This window comes from Oryctolagus cuniculus, chromosome 8 (genome assembly GCF_964237555.1).
Source record: "Oryctolagus cuniculus chromosome 8, mOryCun1.1, whole genome shotgun sequence".
NCBI classification, from domain to species: domain Eukaryota; kingdom Metazoa; phylum Chordata; class Mammalia; order Lagomorpha; family Leporidae; genus Oryctolagus; species Oryctolagus cuniculus.
Genome location: NC_091439.1, coordinates 130483609 through 130501432, shown reverse-complemented (window position 1 = coordinate 130501432; position 17824 = coordinate 130483609). Strand labels below are relative to the sequence as shown.

Below are 17824 nucleotides of genomic sequence, written 5' to 3'. Positions count from 1 at the left end.
CCATTATCTATGCTTATTCTACTGATAAACAATTGAAATAACATTATACCTAATTAAAGTGAAAGCAATGGAAATACTTGCCCAAAACATTCAAATGATAAACATTTGAAATAACATTATACATAATTAAAGTGAAAGCAATGGAATTATTTGCCCAAAAAGAGAACCTGGGAATGTCTGCAGTACAATCTGCATTTGTGACTCACTGAGAAAAATGCTTAGAGGTTTGTTTCAGAACCTGCAATAGTCACCAGAATTGTGATCCAGCAGGCTAAGCCTCCACCATCAATGCTGGCATCCCATGTAAACAGAGGACTTGAGTCCTTGCTGCTCCACTTCCAATCTAGTTCCCTGCTAATCTGATTGAAAGAGCAGTGAAAATGGCCTGAGTATTTGGACCCTTCCACCAATGTGGGAGACCCATGGAGTCCCAGGCTCCTGGCTTTGGCCTGGCCCAGTCCCAGCCATTGTGGGCATTTGGAGAATGAACAGTAGATAGAAGATATATCCTTTTGTCTCCCTGTCTCCCAATCTCTGCAAGTCCACCTTTCAAATAAATAATCTTAAAAAATAAATGAGCCTCCAGTAGATTCTTTTCTTCACACATTCCTTATCCTATTCCAGAATCCAATTCAGCTTCTCAAAGGTATTAAGAACTCCATCACTCTAACAATTTGAAAACAAACTTAACTGATTTGTGTTCCAGCACTAGGTAACTCTTCCTCTTGCAGAATGCTAAGTGTTTACTTCATAGGTAGCACTAAAACACTGTTCAGTACATCATCTATGTGTAGACTGTTTCAGACATGACCCCCAAAATGTAGCATATTGTGCTTAGTTTCAACTCAATTCATGTAACAAATATATATTTTGCTATAGCAACAGAAAGACAAGAGACCAAATTGCATTATTATAGAAGACAGTAATGTTTCATAATCATGCCAAATTCATAATTCATTTCTGTATATTCTGTGAGAACAAATTTTATGTTTATTTTTCTATTTTAAAATTTTTTAAAGATTTACTTATCTATTTGAAAGTCAGAGTTACACAGAGAGAGGAGAGGCAGAGAGAGAGAGGTCTTCCATCTGCTGGTTCAGTCCCCAGTTGGCTGCAATGGCTGGAACTGCACCAATCTGAAGCCAGGAACCAGGAGCTTCTTCTGGGTCTCCCACATGGGTTCAGGGGCCCGAGGACCTGGGCCATCTTCCACTGCTTTCCCAGGCCATAGTAGAGAGCTGGAGCAGAAGTGGAGCAGCCGGGTCTCAAGCCGGTGCCCATATGGGATGTCGATGCTTTAGACCAGGGCATTAACCCACTGAGTCACAGAGCTGACCCCATATTTTCCATTTTAATTAACTAGTATACTGGGACTAGCACTGTGGCTAGCAGGTAAAGCCACTGCCTTCAGTGCTGGCATCCCATATTGGTGCCAGTTCAAGTCCCAGTGGCTTCACTTCCAATCCAGCTCTCTGCCAAGGTCCTGGGAATTCAGTAGAAGATGGCCTAAGTCCTTGGGCCCCTGAACCCATGTGGGAGACCCAGAAGAAGCTCTTCACTTCTAGCTTTGGATCCGTGTAACTCCGGCCATTGTGGCAAACTGAGGAGTGAACCAGCAGATGGAAGACTCTCTCTCTCCCTCTGCCTCTCTGTAACTCTGACTTTCAAATAAATTAAAAAAATTAAATAAACTAGCATTAAACACCTAAAATGAGCACTGACAAGCTGGGGAATAATTAAAAACAACAACAACAACAACAAAACACAGGTGATATATTAATTTTCTTTCCTCTTAGAAACATGTGGAGGACCCAGAATCATACCTGGGAGAGAAGGTGAATGGCAGGAGTTCAAAGAAAACTCTGGAGGCCAACGCTGCGGCATAATGGGTAAAGCTGCTGCCTGCAATGCCAGCATTCCATATGGGTTCTGGTTCAAGTCCTGCCTGCTCAACATACAATCTAGCTTTCTGCTATGTCCTGAGAAAGCAGTGGAACATGGTCCAAGTCCTGGGGCCACTGCACCGGCATGGGAGACCCAGAAGCTCTTGGGTCTTGGCTTTGGATTGGCTGATCTCTGGCCTTTGCAGTAATTTGGAGGGTGAGCCAGCAGATAGAAGACTTTCTCTCTCTGCAACTCTTTCAATAAATAAATGAAATCTTAAAAAAAAAAAACACTCTGGTTTCCTTCTGCACTGAACAGTGGGGAAAAAAAGGATATAATAGAATGAATATAGAATAATAAACACATTAACCAAGAAAACAGCTACTTCATTGTGGAGGAATAAACCTGTAAAAATAGAAATACATAGGAAAACGCACCCACCTATATTAAGTGGCAGAGATTAAACAGAAGTTATCATTGGTTTAATGAAAGCATTATCTACAAATTTTGTAAAATAATAATGTAAAAGTAAAAAGAAATGTTGAGTGTTCAAATGAATAAGGTTATCAGAGATAAACATTATGTTGTTATTAAAGTTTATACTAAAGAAAGCTAACAAATACACATAATGTATATTTAATGCAGTGCACTTTACCAGTAATGATTCCAAGTAGCACCTTTCCCTGTGTTCATCCCTTCACAAAACCCTGGATTGGGGCTGGCACTGTGGCCTAGCAGGTAAAACTGCCACCTGCAGACTGGCATCCCATATAGGCACTGGTTTGATTCCCAGCTGCCCCACTTCTGATCCAGCTTTTGGCTATGACCTGGGAAAGCAGTGGAAGATGGCCCAAGTCCTTGGGCCCCTGTACCCATGTGGAAGACCCAGAAGAAGCTCCTGGCTCCTGGCTTTGGATTGGCACAACTCTGGCCATTGCAGCCAACTGGGGAGTGAACTAGCAGATGGAAGAGCTCTCCCTCTCTCTCTGCCTCTCCCTCTCTCTGTGTGTAACTCTTTCAAATAAATAAATGAATAAATGAATAAATTTTTTTTAAAAAGACCCTGAATTTCACCATTTCACTTGATTTACCTCATGAGATACCAGGAAATGTGATAGAAATAGACAATTTCTTAAAATATTTATTTATATGAAAGAGTTACACAAAGAGAGAAGGAGAGGCAGAGAAGAGAGAGAGAGGAGAGAGAGAAGAGAGAGAGAGAGAGAGAGAGAGAGAGAGGTCTTTGAACTGCAGGTTCACTCCCCAGATGGCTGCAATGGCTGGAGCTGTGTAGATCCAAAGATATGAACCAGGAGCTGCTTTCAGGTCTCCCACAAGGGAGCAGGGGCCAAAGGACTTGATCCATCTTCTACTGTTTTCCCAGGATGTAGCAAAGAGCTGGATCAGAACTGGAGTAGCCGAGTCATGAACAGACACCCATATGAGATGCTGGCACTTCAGGCGGTGATTTACCTGCTATGTCACAGAACCAGCCCCAGAAATAGACAATTTGTAAAGTATTTGCCTTCCAAGATTTTCTTTTTCTGACAGTTATCTTCTGAAAAACCCTGGGACCTGCCTGTTGATGAGATCGTATGTAGGCTGGCACCGTGGCTCACTAGGCTAATCCTCCACCCGCGGCTCTGGTATTCCAGGTGACAGTCCCAGTTGGGGTGCCAGTTCTGACCCGGTTGCTCCTATTCCAGTCCAGCTCTCAGCTGTGGCCTGGGAAGGCAGTGGAGGATGGCCCAAGTGCTTGGGCCCTGCACCCACATGGGAGACCAGGAGGAAGTGCCTGTCTCCTAGCTTTGGATCAGCACAGCATGCTGACCATAGCAGCCATTTGGGGGGTGAACCAATGGAAGGAAGACATTTCTCTCTGTCTCTCTCTCGCACTAGCTCTGCCTGTCAAAAAAAGAAAAAAAGAGATAATATGTAGCTAAGATTCACCACAAACCCCAGACACTTAAGTGAAGCCTCAATCAGTTCCCCAAATGGCTAAACTCTCATTTCTGCTCCTGGACTGATCATAGGAACTGCCCAGCTGAGTACAGCCCATAACACAGAGTCTGAACTGCAAATCAAATGGCCATTTGTTAAGCCATTGTGTTTTCTGATTTGTCCTACATCAAATGCTGATATATATCAGTAAGTATGGCAGAAAGTTGAATTACATGCAAACTACAATGCATACAACTTCAAAATTTCATTTGGAAGTTCCCATAAAGCAGGGCCAGCACTGTCACATAGCAAGTAAACCTGCTGTCTGCAATACAAGCACCCCATATGAGCACTGGTTCATGTTCTGACTGTTCTGCTTTTGATCTAGCTTCCTGCTGATGGCCTGAGAAAAGCAATGGAAGAAAAGCAATGGAATTGGGCAAATGCTACCAATGTGGGAGATCCAGATGAAGATCTTGGTTCCTGGCCTCATTCTTTCCTGGCCCTGCTCAATGCAGCCATCTGTGATGTGAACAAGCAGAAGGAAGATCTCTCTGGGTCTCTCCTCTATATACAATATTTTCAAATAATTTTTTTAAAAAAAAAATAGAAAAAAGCTCCTATAAACACAATCTTTGCCTATCAATTAGACCTTAGAAAAGCTGCTGATACTAAAAAAAAAAAAAAAAAAAAAAAAAAGTCCTGGGATTCATAAAAATAAATTATCTGGAGACCATAAGGTTGTTCTTCACATTTCGGCTTATATATGGTCATTGTGTTCTTTTGGTTTATATTTTAAGAAGCTTATTATCATATGAAATCTAATTTAATATCATCTTACTATCTCAGAAGGCAGGATAAAGGTTCACAGTAATTTTCTGTAGCTGCATGTATACTGCATATTATTCAAGAAGAAATTACTGAAAGGGGGAAAATTTTTATGATATGCTTTTGTTTTTTTTAAAGATGTATTTATTTATGTGAAAGTCAAATTTATGCAGAGAGAGAGAGAGAGAGAGAGAGAGAGCAAGTGGGAGAGATCTTCCATCTGATGGCTCACTCTGCAAATGGCTGAAATGGCCGGAGCTGCACCAACCAAAGCCAGGACCCAGGAGCTTCTTCCAGGTCTCCCACATGGGTGCAGGGACCCAAGGACTTGAGCCATCTTCTACTGCTTTCCCAGGCCATAGCAGAGAGCTGGATCAGAAGTGGAGCAGCTGAGTCGTGAACCTGTGCCAATATGAGATGTGGGTACTTCAGGCCAGGGCATTAACCCACTGTGCCACAGCACCAGCCTCATGATATGCTTTTTGAAGTCATACACTCCAAACATAGCATTAGTAGCAAAAGGGAAGACATGCTCATGAAAGCTTTCTAAAACAGTACTATTTGAACTGGTGACAATTTCTGAAATGGATCTGAAAAATAAATGTTTTTTAATTAAGTGTGGCAAGATAGAGAACATTAGGCAGAAGTTAAGGTGCTGGGTATTTACAAATCATGTGACACTACACAAAGCACTTTTCTCCTGAAATACAATTTTTTCATCTTTTTTTTTTACAGAGATCCTGGTGAAACTTCCTTGAGCTACCAGGAAGGACTATTAGAATAGAGGGGGCAGGAGTCCTCCAAGATGGTGGAATAGGGAGGGAGCACACTGACAGTCCAGGAAAAGATAGTTTAATAAAAGTGGAGATACTGTAGTTTCAGGGAAGAGTTAGGGGACAAAAACTGCAGAAGAAACTCTTCCAGAACTAGTGGGACATGGTGGACCTATGTGGAGGGCACGGGTGCCCATGGCTCGGGACCCCAGCTGCCGAGTCTACACACCAGCACTGGAAAGGGAGGTGAGAAAAAACCTCAGTAGCCCAAGACACTGGCAGGGAAGTTGCAGGAAGAGCCTAGTGGGAATGAGGCTTGAAGAACTGTGGGGGAAAGTCCACCAGGCTAACTAAAAGAGAGAAATAAAATAAATAAAATAAAATAAAATGAAATAAAATAAAATAAAAGGGACCAGTATGGACATGATTCTCTCTCTCCATTCACCTTACAAAGGTGAGCAAGACAAAGAGCAGGCACCATTTTGGACATATGTAAAAGCTGTGCCACCTCAGGGCTGTGTCTGCCCTCAGCCAAGCAGAAAAACCTGACTCTGGTGGGAGAAATAAAAGGAGGTTAGGACCTAGTGATGTGTGGGAGCTTATGAACTGTGACTGTGAAAAAAAAAAAAAAAACCTGAAGATGTGTGAGAGAACTCATGGAGTGCCTGAGATGTGAGTACTCTTGGGAGACGCTGCAAACTTGGTAACCTTGGCAACCTGGTGGAAGACTGCAGGGGAATCTGAGCTTACATTGAGGACTGCACAGATCCTTTGTGTGGTCCTTGAGACAGAGCAGATGAATATTATACCCACAGGGGCCAGAGCTCAGACACTGATTGCCTTCAATTCCACTCAGCTGTGTGGAATTACTTCCCTTCTTAATAATTAAAAAAAAAAAAACAGAGAGAAAGAAAAAATTTAATAAACCTAACCTTGGTGTGTCACCCTTAACCCTGAAGAATCAAACAGAGTTCTCTGGCCACACCCATCACAAGCCTCTAAGGACCCATCAAAAGCAGACAGTACACTTAATCGAGTCATAGTATAACAAGAAAAACCACAACAGCAAAACAAAAAAAAAAAAAGAAGAAGAAAACCAAAGAATATCTCCATAATGCCAAGCAACAAATGCAGAAACTGAGTAAACAAGAACAAGGAAGACATTATGATGCCCCGAAATGAACAAGACACCCCAAGCCAAGATTACAAAGGTGATGAGATAGAAGAAATGCAAGATACGGATTTCCAAAAATATATGATAAGAACACTTAGAAGTTTTCAAAAACAAATTCTTGAACTACAGAAATCCTTACTGGACAGGGTAGAAAATCGCTCTCATGAAAATGAAATCTTAAGGAAAAATCAAAATTAAATGAAGCAATTAGTAGAACATGAAATTGTGATAGTGAAGAGAAATCCAAATGAAGGAAGAGCTCAATAGATCAAATGACAAATGCATTTGAGAGCCTTAAAAACAGAATCAGTAAAGCAGAAGAGAGAATACCGGACTTAGAAGACAGAGCACAGGAAAGCATACAGTCAAACCAAAGAAAAGAAGAGGAAATTAGAAATCTAAAAAATATTGTTGGGAATCTACAGGATACTATTAAAAAAACCAACATTCAGGTTCTAGGAGTTCCTGAAGGCATGGAGAGAGAGAAAGGCCATTTTAATGAGATACTAGCAGGAAACTCCCTGAATTTGGAGAAGGACAGAAACATCTTAGTACAGGAAGCTCATAGAAGCCCTAATAAACATGACCAAAAGAGATTCTCAACATGACACGTTGTAATCAAACTCACTACAGTGAAACATAAAGAAAAGATTCTAAAATGTGCAAGAGAGAAATGTCAGATTACTCTCAGAGGATCTCCAATTAGACTCACAGCTGACTTCTCATGAGAAACCCTACAGGTTAGGAGGGAATGGCAAGATATAGCCCAGGTGCTAAGAGAGAAAAACTGCCAGCCCAGAATATTATCTCCTGCAAAGCTCTCCTTTGTGAATGAAGGTGAAATAAAGACTTTTCATAACAAACAGAAATTGAAAGAATTTGTCACCACTCGTCCAGCCCTGCAAAAGATGCTTAAAGATGTGAAACACGGCCATAAATATGAAAAAGGTAAAGGAAGAAAATCTCCCAGTAAAAGATCACAGGAAGTTCAAAGCATATATTAGAAATATCTTTGGGAAAATGGCAGGGCAAAGTCACTACTTATCAATAGTCACATTGAATGTTAATGGACTCAAATCTCCTGTTAAAAGACACGGATTGGCTGATTGGGTTAAGGAAAAAAAACCACCTATTTGCTGCCTACAAGAAACACATCTTTACAAAAAGATGCATACAGACTGAAAGTAAAAGATTGGAAAAATGTATTCCATGCCAACAGAAACCAAAAAAAGCAGATATAGAGATATTATCAGACAAAATAAACTTTAATACAAAAACTGTTAAGAGAGACAAAGAGGGGCACTATATAATGATTAAGGGAACAATTCAACAGGAAGATGTAACTATTATAAATGTATATTCACCTAATTATAGGGCACCGGTCTATTTAAAAGATATGTTTAGAGACTTAAAGGGAGACTTAAATTCCAATACAATACTACTAGGGGACTTCAATACTCCACTCTCAGAAATAGATCATCCGGACAGAAGATCAACAAGGAAATAGCAGATTTAATTGACACTATTGCCCAAATGGATCTAACAGATATCTACAGTACTTTCAATCCTACATCTAAACACTTTACATTCTTCTCAGCAGTGCATGGAACCTTCTCTAGGATTGATCATATACTAGGCCATAAAGCAAGTCTCAGCAAATTGAAAAGAATTAGAATCATACCATGCAGCTTCTCAGACCACAGCAGAATGAAGCTGGAAATTAGCAACTCAGGAAACCCTAGAAAGTATGCAAACACATGGAGACTGAACAACATGCCCCTGAATGAACACTGGGTCATTCAAGAAATCAAAAGAGAAATCAAAAACTTTCTGGAAGTAAATGAGGATAACAACACAACATATCAAAACTTATGGGATATGACAAAAGCAGTATTGAGAGGCAAGTTTATAGCAATAGGGGTCTATATCAAGAAATTGGAAAGATACCAAATAAATGAGCTTTCGGTGCATCTCAATGACCTAGAAAAACTGCAGCAAACCAGATCCAAATCTAGTAGGAGAAGAGAAATAATTATAATCAGAGAAGAAATTAATAGGATGAATCCAAAAAAAAAATTACAAAAAATCAGCCAAGCGAAGAGCTGTTTTTTTGAAAAAATAAACAAAATTGACACCCCATTGGCCCAACTAACGAAAAAAAGAAGAGAAAAGACCCAAATCAATAAAATCAGAGATGAATAAGGAAGTGTAACTACAGACACCACAGAAATAAAAAGAATCATCAGAAATTACTACAAGGACTTGTATGCCAGCAAACAGGAAAATCTATCAGAAATGGATAGATTCCTGGACACATGCAATCTACGTAAATTGAACCAGGAAGACATAGAAAACCTAAATAGACCCATAACTGAAACAGAAATTGAAACAGTAATAAAGGCCCTCCCAACAAAGAAAAGTCCAGGACCAGATGGATTCACTGCTGAATTCTACCAGACATTTAAAGAAAAACTAATCCCATTTCTTCTCAAACTATTCCGAACAATGGAAAAACATGGAATCCTCCCATTTTCTTTCTATGAAGCCAGCATCACCTTAATCCCTAAGCCAGAAAAAGATGCAGCACTGAAAGAAAATTACAGACCAATTTCCCTGGTAAGCATAGATGCAAAAATCCTCAATAAAATTCTCACCAATAGAATACAACAACACATCAGGAAAATCATCCATCCAGACCAAGTGAGATTTATCCCTGGTATGCAGGAATGGTTCAACATTCGCAAAGCAATCAATGCGATTCACCACATTAACAGACTGCAGAAGAAAAACCATATGAGTATCTCAATAGATGCAGAGAAAGCATTTGATAAGATTCAACACCCTTTCATGATAAAAACTCTAAGCAAATTGGGTATAGAAGGAACATTCCTCAATAGAATCAAAGGAATTTATGAAAAACCCACGGCCAACATCCTATTGAATGGGGGAAAGTTGGAAGCATTTCCACTGAGATCTGGCACCAGACAGGGATGCCCACTCTCACCACTGTTTTAGCCAGAGCCATCAGACAAGAAAAAGAAATTAAAGGAATACAAATTGAGAAGGAAGAAGCCAAACTATCCCTCTTTGCAGACGATATGATTCTTTACTTAGAGGATCCAAAGAACTCCACTAAGAGACTATTGGAACTCATAGAGGAGTTTGGCAAAGTGGCAGGATATAAAATCAATGCACAAAAATCAACAGCCTTTGTATACACAAGAAATGCCACGGCTGAGAAAGAACTGCTAAGATCAATCCCATTCACAATAGCTACAAAAACAATCAAATACCTTGGAATAAAGTTAACCAAGGATGTTAAGGATCTCTACGATGAGAATTACAAAATTTTAGAGAAAGAAATAGAAGAGGATACCAAGAAATGGAAAAATCTTCCATGCTCATGGATTGGAAGAATCAACATCATCAAAATGTCCATTCTCCCAAAAGCAATTTATAGATTCAATGCAATCCCAATGAAGATACCAAAGACATTCTTCTCAGATCTATAAAAAATGATGCTGAAATTCTTATGGAGGCACAAGAGACCTCGAATAGCTAAAGCAATTTGTACAACAAAAACAAAGCTGGAGGCATCACAATACCAGATTTCAGGACATACTACAGGGCAGTTGTAATGAAAACAGCATGGTACTGGTACAGACACAGATGGATAGGCCAATGGAACAGAATAGAAACACCAAAAATCAACCCAAACATCTACAGCCAACTTATATTTGATCAAGGGTCTAAAACCAATTCCTGGAGCAAGGACAATCTATTCAATAAATGGTGCTGGGAAAACTGGATTTCCACATGCAGAAGCATGAAGCAAGACCCCTACCTTACACCTCACAGAAAAATCCACTCAACCTGGATTAAAGACCTAAATCTACACCATGACACCTTCAAATTATGAGAGAACATTGGAGAAACCTTTCAAGATATTGGCACAGGCAAAGAGTTTCTGGAAAAGACCCAGGAGGCACAGGCAGTCAAAGCCAAAATCAACTATTGGGATTGCATCAAATTGAGAAGTTTCTGTACTGCAAAAGAAACAGTCAGGAGAGTGAAGAGACAACCGACAGAATGGGAAAAAATATTTGCAAACTATGCAACAGATAAAGGGTTAATAACCACAATCTACAAAGAGATCAAGAAACTCCACAAAAACAAAACCAACAACCCACTTAAGAGATGGGCCAAGGACCTCAATAGACATTTTTCAAAAGAGGAAATCCAAATGGCCAACAGGCACATGAAAAAATGTTCAAGATCACTAGCAATCAGGGAAATGCAAATCAAAACCACAATGAGATTTCACCTCACCCGGGTTAGAATGGCTCACATACCGAAATCTACCAACAATAGATGCTGGCGAGGATGTGGGGAAAAAGGGACACTAACCCACTGTTGGTGGGAATGCAAACTGGTCAAGCCACTATTGAAGTCTCTCTGGAGATTCCTCGGAAACCTGAAGATAACCGTACCATACAACCCAGCCATCCCATTCCTTGGAATTTACCCAAAGGAATTTAAATTGGCAAACAAAAAAGCGGTCTGCACCCTAATGTTTATTGCAGCACAATTCACAATAGCTAAGACCTGGAACCAACCTCAATGCCCATCAATGATAGACTGGATAAAGAAATTATGGGATATGTACTCTTTAGAATACTATACTGAAGTAAAAAACAATGAAATCAGGTGATTTATAACAAGATGGAGGAATCTGGAACACATCATGCTGAGTGAAATAAGCCAGTCCCAAAGGGACAAATATCATATGTTCTCCCTGATTGGTGACAACTGACTGAGCACCAAAAAGGAAACCTGTTGAAGTGAAATGGACACTATGAGAAACGGTGACTTGATCAGCATAGCCCTGACTGTTAATGAACAACTTAATACATTATCCCTCTTAGTGTTTTTTTTGTCTGTTCTACTTAATACTACTGGTTTAATTCTGTAATTAATACACAGTTATTCTTAAGTGTTGAAATTTAACTAAAATGTGATCCCTGTTAAATATAAGAATGGGAATAAGAGAGGGAAGAGATGTACAATTTGGGACATGCTCAAACTGACTTGCCCCAAATGGTAGAGTTAGAAACATACCAGGGGACTCCAATTCAATCCCATCAAGGTGGCATGTACCAATGCCATCTCACTAGTCCCAGTGATCAATTTCTGTTCACAATTGATCTTAATGAAAGGACTAAGAGTCAAAGGGATCACAAAAACAACTCTAGTGCCTGCTAATACTAACCAATAGAATAAATAAAGGGGAGAGTGATCCAACATGGGAAGTGAGATACACAGCAGACTCATAGAATTTGGGATGTCCTAAACAGCACTCTGGCCTCAGAATCGGCCCTTAAGGCATTCAGATCCAGCTGAAAAGCCCATGCGAGTATTTCAGCCATGGAAAGCCAAGAGACTCTGGCAAAAAAAATAAATAAAAAAAATAAAACCACCTAAATGAAAGATCTCTGTGAGTGAGATCCCAGTGGAAAGAACAGGCCTTCAAAGAAGGAGGTACCTTTCTCTGATGGGAGGAGAGAACTTCCACTTTGACTATGAGCATGTCCAAATAAGATAAGAGTCGGTGAACTCAAAAGGCTTCCATAGCCTTGGAAACTCATGACTGGAGCATGGGGAGATTACTGAGGCCATAAACAGGAGTTCAATTTGTAAAGTCAACAACAGGAGTCACTGTGCACTTACTCCTCATGTAGGATCTCTGTCCTTAATGTGCTGTACATTGGGGCTTAATGCTATAATGAGTACTCAAACAGTATATTTCACTTTGTGTTTCTATGTGGGTGCAAACTGTTGAAATCTTTACTTAATGTATACTAAACTGATTTTCTGTATATAAAGAAAATTGAAAATGAATCTTGATAAGAATGGAAGGGGAGAGAGAGCGGGAGAGGGGAGGGTTGCAGGTGGGAGGGAAGTCCTGGGAGGGGGGAAGCCAATGTAGTCCATAAGCTGCACTTTGGAAATCTATATTCATTAAATAAAAGCTAAAAAAAAAATAGATGGTGGTAGTGGTTGCAATGGCATATGCTGAGAAGGAAAACAAAGGAGACTTTTCATGATCTTTCCCTGTTGACATCATGGGCTGATGAAGCTACTTTCCCTGTAAACAGTGCACACCTCCATTAGGAAGAAATCTCCTGGAAAATCAACCACTTAGGATACAGCAAGGATACATAAAACTTGTCTAACCACATGAAGTGCTCGCATAATATTCCAATTCCTCATTAATTCCTGGCTTGGCAAAAACATTTGAAAGAAACATACTATAAGTTGGCTGGCACCATGGCTCACACGACTAATCCCCCACCTGCGGTGCCAGCACCCTGTGTTCTAGTCCCAGTTGGGGTGCTGGATTCTGTCCCAGTTGCTCCTCTTCCAGTCCATCTCTCTGCTGTTGCCCAGGAGTGCAGTGGAGGATGGCCCAGGTCCTTGGGCCCTGCGCCTGCATGGGAGACCAGGAGGAAGCACCTGGCTCCTGGCTTTGGATCAGCACAGTGTGCCGGCCATGGCGGCCACTTGGGGTGTGAACCAATGGAAAAAGGAAGACCCTCTCTCTCTCTCTCTTTCTCTCACTGTCTAACTCTGCCTGTCAAAAAGAAAGAAAGAAAGAAAGAAAGAAAGAAAGAAAGAAAGAAAGAAAGAGAAAGAAAGAAAGAAAGAAAGAAAGAAAGAAAGAAAGAAAGAAAGAAAGAAAGAAAGAAAGAAAATAAAAGAAATATACTATAAGTGGAGAAATTAAAATGTGGAAAGATTTTTGGAAATTATCATTATATATATTAATATTTTTTAAATTCTCATAGTTAAATTGTGGTTCTAAAACCTCAAATACTTCTACAGATACTTAGAAAAAACCTCCAAGGACTCTCTTTAACTTTAGTGTTGAAAGAAGAAAATAATATCCTGAATAAATCATTTTTAATCCTTTAAAATGATGCTTGATCTTACCTATTAAAATAATTTGTGGACCATCAATGGATCATATTTTACAGTAAAATAGTAATAAGTTGGTGCATTAATATGGCTGGAAAACAGGGTGAATGCCTTGTAAAATCTTTGTGAATATTTAAAACTGCACTATCTTGAAATTCTTTACCCAAAACATCCTGAAATTCATCTATCCATCACATCCAGTTATCTGTGTATTTTTAACAAAGCTATATTTAAAAAAAAAAAAAACTGCACTTAGGTAGTGGTTTCTGACACAAATTAGGCAAGAGACAAATATTAGGGTGTCACAGAGCTCCTGCTTTTACTCCTCTTCTAGTCTAAATGAGAATTGCCATGAATTACAGACAAACTCTTGAGGATTTGAGTGATGGTCTCATGGGCCATTGACTGTTGGCCCACAGCTATTGGTCATTTTTTCTATGTATAGCGTATGAATTGTGCCATGCAAATGCCTATATCAGCACTTATCTGGTAATTGCCTTTCAGTGACTTCATTCTGCAAATTGAAGGACCTCAGTCTTGAACTTCAGTCTTACATAACTTCACCTCAGACCCAGAATAAAATTATTACTTAGTTCCCAGCATCATACAATGTAAACAGAAAATGAAGTTGTAGGCATCAAACAAGAATAGTATCATGAAATAGTGAATTCCCTTGTCCTTTCTAAAAATTATTGCTCCCCATAGTGGTAGCCACACACTTCTGACAGCAGGAGTTGCTGATTTTAGAATTATGGTTGAAAATTCTGTGGGGATTCCTGAGAAGAAAGTGGGAAGGCAGCACACAGCACTCAATTGTTGTTGATTGATCTTTTACAATTCATTTTCTCTCACTGATTTTAAATACACCTTTGTTTTTATTTCACAGGTAGAGTTATAGACAGTAAGAGAGAGACAGAAAGGTCTTCCTTGTGCTGGTTCACTCCCCAAATGGCCGCTGTCACCAGCGCTGAATTGATCCAAAGCCAGGAGCCAGGTGCATCTTCCTGGTCTCTCATGGGGGTGCAGGGGCCCATGCACTTGGGCCATCCTCCACTGCCTTCCCTGGCCACAGCACAGAGCTGGACTGGAAGAGGAGTAACCAGGACTAGAACCCGGTGCCCATATGGGACGCCAGTGCCACAGGTGGAGGATGAACCAAATGAGCCATGGTGCCAAGCCCTAAATACACCTTCTGACCAGCATTTATAATTTCAAGCACTTAGAAATAGGAGCTCTAACAATTGATTTTACTGAATCAATAATGAAAAATATAGTCCCTAAGATATAAAGAGAGTGAGGATCACAGACTGAAACTAATTCAGGATCCTGCAAGGACTAAATTTGAGGTCAAGCTTGAGCTACTTATGACTAATAGAAGCAACCAGTGTTATCTGATCAAGTTTTACTAGATGGGCATGGTATCCCATATTTGTGCCAGTTTGTGTCCCAGTCTCTCCACTCCTGATCCAGCTCCCTGCTACTGAACCTGGGAAAATGGCAGCAAAAGATGGCCCAAGTGTGTGGGCCTCTGCCCACACCACAGTGCCAGCCCTAATAAGTCTTAAAAACCTAAAGAAAGAAAATGTAAAATATATCAATTATAGTTGTATATAGGTATAAATTTCTGAAAAGTACATAATTTCATCCTTTTAGACATCTAAAACTTATTTGCAAATGATATAATTAAAAAAGATAAAAAGACATTGATTCTTATGTCTCTTCAGCATAAGACATCAACTTTTCCAGGTTCTAGATGCACTTATTCAGAGTTTCATAGAAGTAATCAGTAATGTGGCTCAAATAACAGTCTTACCCAGGGAATCCCCCTAAATTTAAGCAGGGTGCTCAATACCATTTTAGAAAAGTTCCAAAATATGTATCAGAAGAAAAAAATTATTTATTTGGCACATCTCATTTTAACTATAGTATTACCTAAATTTCCAATAGTCAGATGTACTCAAAAAATCCCACAGGCGGGAGAGATGGCCTAACACAGCAAGTAATTATTAAAATAAAAATTTTAAGCTACAACTTAACTAGGGAAAATAACATTCCACAGGTACCAAACTAAAATAATTAAGATGATGTAATAAAAGGAAACTCAATGTCTTCATGCATTAAAATTTATTACATTAAACTTAATAAACAAAAAGGTGATTATTCCAGCTGTTTCCCACTTGGCAGCCCAATTTTACCTGCTGATTCTGGAACAAAGTAAATGGCATCTCATGGTAGATTACTAAAATCTTAATGCTATATGACATCGATTATGTTCACCACACTTTATATCTAATATTAACATATCTGATGCCTCTTAATAGATAAATGACCTGTCTTAACTATTACAAAAGTGGCAAATGTCAGCGCCTTGGCTCAACAGGCTAATCCTCTGCCTTGAGGCACCGGCACACCGGGTTATAGTCCCGGTCGGGGCGCTGGATTCTATCGCCGTTGCCCCTCTTCCAGGCAAGCTCTCTGCTATGGCCCGGGAGTGCAGTGGAGGATGGCCCATGTCCTTGGGCCCTGCACCTGCATGGGAGACCAGGAAAAGCACCTGGCTCCTGGCTTCGGCTCAGCACGATGTGCCAGCTGCCATGGCCATTGGGAGGTGAACCAACAGCAAAAGGAAGACCTTTCTCTCTGTCTCTCTCTCTCTCTCTCACTCTCCACTCTGCCTGTCAAAAAAAAAAAAGTGGCAAATGTGTTTTTGCTCAAAGCTTTTCCAACAGCTCCTCAGTCTAGTTTGCCTTCACTTTGAAAAGACACTTTTTCTAGGGTATACATGAGCATTTCATTGACTTGGCCATCAAACATAATTTTTGCAAAGAATTTAACTGTACCCAGCTTTTATCAGGAGCACAAGAATATATCACATTGATGACTTCCTCCCTTCATGAGACTATTTGACACACTTGTAAAGAACATACAACGCTAATACCTTTTAGTCCTTCCTGGGTTTTGGTGCAATGCATGCCTCATTTAAAAAATTAATTGTCATGGATGCTATAAATCAGCCCAGCTTATATGGCCCCTTTTCCAATGAAAAGTCAAATTGAATTCTGTGGGCACTATCCTTAGTGCTCTCAGTGACTTCTTCACTCGTGGAGCTCATATATCTTCTAAATTCTCTGGATCATTTGTGATATCCATTACTTCTCAAGGGCTGTGATGCAAGGAATAACCTCTCTTGCAACCTTGCTATGTGCCAGTAAAATTAAATTAGATTTCTATTAATTGTGCTTTACTGGAAAAAGTCACCTACACACCTTGAGCCTGTGGTTCTCCAAACCTTGTTATCTAGTAGGACTTTGGCCATGGATATAGAACAGTAAAACATGAGAATGGCTACTAAGGCCTCCTTAATAGAAGATGCACCCAAACTTGACATACTCCATTTGGCAAAGGGGATGGCTTCCAATGTCTGCTGTCTATGTCCAGATGCCAGGGTACAGCAGGAGGTCACTATTCTAATGATGAAAAAGAAAAACCATTTAAGTTCAGCTGGACACCATTTTGCTGACTGTTGATCTCATTACTATTAATCTGGATGCCTTCACTGGTGACAATCCAGAGACCCAAAGTAGTCACAGCATTATCTGCTAACAAAAGCTTAAACCAAGAGTTATACTTGGCCCACCCATAAATAGGACGTTAATTGTGCCAGATGGGTTCTATATCCTTGTACTACAAGGAAGATGTCATAGATATTGATGCTCCAAACTTATCCAGCTCCCTGCTAATGTGTCTGGGAAAGCAGCAAAGGCTTGCCCAAATGCTTGGGCCCCTGAACCCATGTGATATCTGGAAGAAGTGCCTATCTTACAAGATCAGCCTGGTTTAGCCACAATCATTGTAGCCATTTTGGAGAACAAACCAGAAGGAAGATCAGTCTCTCACTCTAACACTGCCTTTTAAATATATAAATAAATCCTTTAAAATGTAATCATTTTTAATAGATTCCTCAGTGCTCAATCATGATGACTTTTGCCTCCTTAAGAACATTTTCATTTATTTTTTAAATATTTGTTTATTTGAAAGGTAGAGAGGGGGCTGGTGTGACTTCTGCTAGTCTGTGATTGTTACAAAGTAAAACTTCTAGTTTTATCCAGAAGATAATTCCTTATCTGCAATCACCTTATTGTAACAAAAATTGTGGTACTAAGTTAATAGTCTTTAAGTAAATACAAATTAGGAGAATATTTAGCAACTTAAAAACACCTGGCTAGAAAATTTATTCAGATGCAAACAA

At 39.8% G+C, this 17824-nt stretch overlaps 2 protein-coding genes across 12 annotated transcripts in view; both read right to left on the bottom strand.

Moving 5' to 3' along the window:
* The window catches only part of LOC138843592 (rho GTPase-activating protein 20-like), a 1064354-nt gene that overhangs the window by 95187 nt on the left and 951343 nt on the right, over positions 1-17824 (bottom strand). The gene's annotated exons all lie outside the window — the stretch shown is intronic.
* The window catches only part of LOC100348297 (zinc finger protein 717-like), a 77443-nt gene that overhangs the window by 8266 nt on the left and 51353 nt on the right, over positions 1-17824 (bottom strand). The gene's annotated exons all lie outside the window — the stretch shown is intronic.